We start from the raw sequence: 4,950 nt of genomic DNA on the forward strand, positions 1-4,950 counted from the left end.
TAGGAAGCCAATAGATGTTGGCTTTAAAAAAAATCGCAGAATAGCACTGTAAGCATATTATTTATAGATATGAAGATAAATTTCTAAAGAAAGAGCTAAAAGAATGGGATGAGAACATGTGACTGCTATTGTTCTAATAGGCTTTATAGATCCATTTGATTGTTGAAACAATGCTAAAAATAAAAATTAAAGAAAAAGAATGGCTATGCCTCAGTATTTGGTATTATTGAACAATATTAAGTTATCTCTGAGGCGTTGGCCTTGCAGAAATGTTTCTGATTTTCAGAGAATAACTGAACTATCCAAAAAATGTTCTTTCAAAAGAATTCATGTACAACTAAAGTTTTTAATTGGGTATGTTCCTCCTGGGTTTGACAAAATCCAGGCTACAGTAACCACTTTGATAGCAATGGTAATAAAGCCAGCCTATTAATTTAGGTCAAAGAATTTTAGGTTTAAAGGAAACATTTGAAATTACATAGCCAAACTCCTCCTTTTAGACATGAGGAAACTAAGGTCCAGAAAAATTAGTGACAGAAATGGAACTGTTTTCAGTTAAGTATTAAAAGAGTATGTCAACAGAGATAAACAGAAAGGTTCACAATACAGAAGTTATAGAATCAGACTGATGTGGTTTCATACTCTGTTCCTACCTCTAATCATCAAGATGATTTCTGACAAATTATTTAATCTCTCTTAGAGATGAGAGGTGATAGTTTATTAGATTAAGTGAGATGATATATATAAGATGTATCTCTGGCAAAGGACGCTCAATAAGGTATAACTTTATCACCAATAAAGAGTATACATCGTACTGTGCATAAAATACAGGGGAGTTATGTTCTAATCTGGATAACCCTAAAACTGATCATGCAAAGTAGACTCTTGAGAATGAGAAAGGGCACTATTAACAATAATGTCTGGAAAGTCTGGAATGTGGGGGGTTTAGGAAGCATTTTCTGGTACTTTAATTACCAGTTTAACTGGTAATTGAGATTTAACTGACAAAATTGTAAGATGCTTAAAGTATACAATATGATAATTTGATGATTTAATACATGTATATATTGTGAAAGGATTCCCTCACATTGAGTTAATTAACTAGCACATCCATCATCTCAGTTATTTATTTTTGTTCTTTTGGTGTGAATATGTAAGTTTTATTCTCAGCAAATTTCAATAATATAACACAGTGTTATCAACTATAGTCACCACGTTATATATTAGACATTAGATTTCAAACCTTAATCATCTTAGAAGTCAAAGTGTGTACTCTTTCATCAACCTCTCCTTTCTCCCCCAGCCCTGGCTGGGTTTTTGTTTGTTTTCTGTTTCTTTCAGTGTGATACTTTTTTTCTTTTTTTTAAGATTTTATTTATTTATTTGACACAGAAAGAGAGATCACAAGTAGGCAGAGAGAGGCAGACAGAGAGAGAGGGGGAAGTAGGCTCCCCGCCGAACAGAGAGCCTGATGCGGGGCTCGATCCCAGGACCCTGAGATCATGACCTGAGCTGAAGGCAGAGGCTTAACCCACTGAGCCACCCAGGTGCCCCCTGATACTTTTTTTTTTCTTTCTAGATTCCACATATAAGTGATTCCTTGAAGTATGCAGTATTTGTCTTTTTCTTCCTGGCTTATTTCACGTAGCATAATGCCTTCCAATTTCATTGATATTGTCACAAATGGCAGAATTTCTCTCTTTTTTAAGACTGAATCATACTCCATTGTATATATGTTTATATATGCTACCTTCTTTATCCATTCATCTGTCAGTGGACATTTAGGTTGTTTTCATACCTTGGCTGTTGTGAATAATGCTGCTATGAAAATTGGAGTATAAATATCTCTTCAAGGTAATGATTTGATTCCCTTTGAACACATACCCAGAAATGGATTGCTAGGAGGGCACCTGTGTGGCTCAGTTGGTTAAATGTCTGACTCTTGATTTTGACTCAGGTCCTGATCTTAGGATCCTGAAATCAAGCCCCAAGTCAGGCACTGCCCTGGGTGTGGAGCCTGCTTAAGATTCTCTCTCCCTTTCCATCTGCCCCTCTCTCTGCTCATTTGGAACCATGTTCACACATACACACACACACATGTGTGTGTACATTCTTTCAAACAAAAAAAAAAAAAAAAAGAAATGGGAATGCTGTATCCTATGATAGTTTGGAAGAAATCTGAGTGGTATGTGAGCACAGTACCTGCAACGAATTGGCAACAGTTACCAAATATTTCACTAATCATAATCTTGGGAAATGTTCCAGTGGAGGGGAAAGGTCTTAAAAGTGAGGTGATTGAGGAATTTAAAGATAGAGGAGGGAACAAAGACTACAAAGACAGTGTAACTGGTTGATTACTGGCAAGTCGCCTTGATGGCCTACAGAGGGGTAGTAAGAAGCTGAAGACCAGCAATTAAAGTCTAGAGGTAGGAGTCAAAATGGCCTTTTGGTAATTTAAAGGTAGCCTTTTCTGTTGCAGAGGAGGAATAGGCACAGCTGAGTAGCAAACTGGAGGTTGCAGAACTTCAAAGACATTTAGATCCTTAGGCAAAAATGATCTTATATGCTAAAGTTGGGCATCTGGATGGAGAAGCTCTGGACTGGACCATGACAGATGAGACAGAAAAAACTATTTTTGCTCCAAGGATATTATCTCTACAGACCATTCTGAATCTTCAGGGCTTGAGGAGGTTCTCCCCCTTCCATAGTAAGAGCTAGCATATCATCTGTGCTAAAGATGCTGAAGAAACTTCTCAGAAGAACAGGTAGAGGAATTTCCTAAGAAGCTCTGCTCAACTCCTCTTCTGGAGAGTGGGACAATAACTAGGTGACAGGGGACAAAGAAGATTATACATCCAAAGGCTGTAAAAAAGAGCTACCACATACAAGAGTCAGAAGACTACCTCTGAGATTGGAATTTGATGAACGGATTCAGAATATAAGACAGGACAAAGAATTAATTGACTTTGGAGCACTTCCTGGGGACAGAGTATTCAAAATCCTGGTGAAGACACTGAAGAATAAAGTGAACTCACTGCTGGGGTGACTTTAAGAAGCCTGGAAAAAGCACTGGTCGGTGCTTGGGATGTGAAAATGATTAAGTTGCCCTAGCAGAGAATAGAGCAAGAAATAAAGAGGCTGAAGCTAAGTGGACATGTTGCAGTGGATATATTTTGTAAAGTAAAAAAAAAAAAAAAAAAAACAACAAACAAAACACTACAAGATTTTGTTGGGGATCAGGGTCTGGAAGATACATGAGGATCACATTGTGAGAAGAGCACAAGCATCACTGTAAAGTTTATTTTTTCTGCAGACTAGGACTAAATGTAGGGGAGGAGTTGGATCACAGAGCTGAGTTCCACATAGGGATGATTAGACCCTGAAGTAACCAGATAGCAGGGACCAGATAGCACCACTTACCCACAAAATGGCCAGGAAACTGAAATTAGATAAGCAGCAGCAAGGTTGAAGGGTTAGAAAGAGGACTGACCCACAAAAAACTGTGGAGATGGTTCACAGAACGTGGTGTTCTGAGGCACAAAATAGAAAGGCAGCTGAAAAAGATGTTATTTAACATCCACAACTAGAAAGAGGCAAGAATTAGAGGAGCCAAAAACTGAAAATATGATTTTTTATTTAGGTCTCAGTCCTGAGTCAATTTTAAAATCTGAAATCTATTGACTGAACTGGTCTCTCAGTTCCTAAAATGGAAGAACTTGCAACACTACAATTAATATATATGATAGTAATTCCTCCAGGTCTTGCCCAAAGAAAACTATGGTCATTTACTCAGGTCCACTGGAGAAAGTGGCTCTTACACATTTTGAAGATTATTGGACAGAAATTCTGAGTTGGCATTGATGCTTGGAGACCTAAGTATCATCATGGTCTCACTCATAATGGAGATCTATCAGGACAAGGCAGTAAATGGAGTCTTGGCTGAAGCACAGCTCACATTGTGCCTCTTTTGTCTACATCCTCTCCCAGTGGTCATTTTCCAACTTCCCAAGTGTAATATTGGGATTGATATACTTGGCAGTTGGAATAAAACTCACATTGGGTACTTGGCCTTTGGGGAACACCAAGTGGAAAACTTTAAAAATGACTTCAAAGAAGTAAATCAGTAGTAGTATTATATCCTGGGAGGGGGGACATGGCAAATATTAGTTCTACCAGTAAAAACCTAAAATGTCAGGAATAATGTTCCTTATCTTATCATTTCTTTCACTAATCTAGTACCTGAAATTGGATGGGTCATAGGAAATGACTGTAGACCATTACAAACTCAACCAAGTGATAGTCCCACTCACAGATGCTATGATAGATGTGGAATTATTACTGGAGTAGTTTTATAAGGCCTTGGGTATATGATATGTAGCTGTTCTTGTTAGCCAAGAAGATCAGAAAAAGTTTACATTTGCCTATGACGGACCACAGATTCACTGACAGTGTTGCCTAAGTGATATGTTAGCTCTTCTACCTTCTGTCATATTCTGAAGAGGTATATACTGCCTGGAATCCCATAGGATATCACACTGATGCATTAAAACTAAAGCATCAAGTTGATCAGGGTGAACAAAGGGTAGCTAACTTATTAGAGCCTTGTTCTATCACACATATGCTCCACAGGGTAGAATTAAGATTCAGTGACCTGTCACTTCAGTCAGTTTTTATTCAGGGGCATGTCAATCTCTAGTCACAAGGAGTGAAACACAGCTCCTGATAGACATCTTTAAGTTCTTGAGGCAACATATTCCAAACCTGGGAACACTGCTCTTGACATACTGGGTGATACTGATTTGAATGTCAGAGGTTACCAAATTTTGAGTGGCATTTAGAGCACAAAGGGCTCAGCTGCAGCTCTAGGCAGTAGGGAAAGCTGTTCTGTCACTAGCTCCATAGGACACCTGAAGTCCTATGGTGTTAGAAATGTCAGTGATTGGAAAAATA

Source organism: Meles meles, chromosome 2 (assembly GCF_922984935.1).
Source record: "Meles meles chromosome 2, mMelMel3.1 paternal haplotype, whole genome shotgun sequence".
Classification (NCBI taxonomy): Eukaryota; Metazoa; Chordata; class Mammalia; order Carnivora; family Mustelidae; genus Meles; species Meles meles.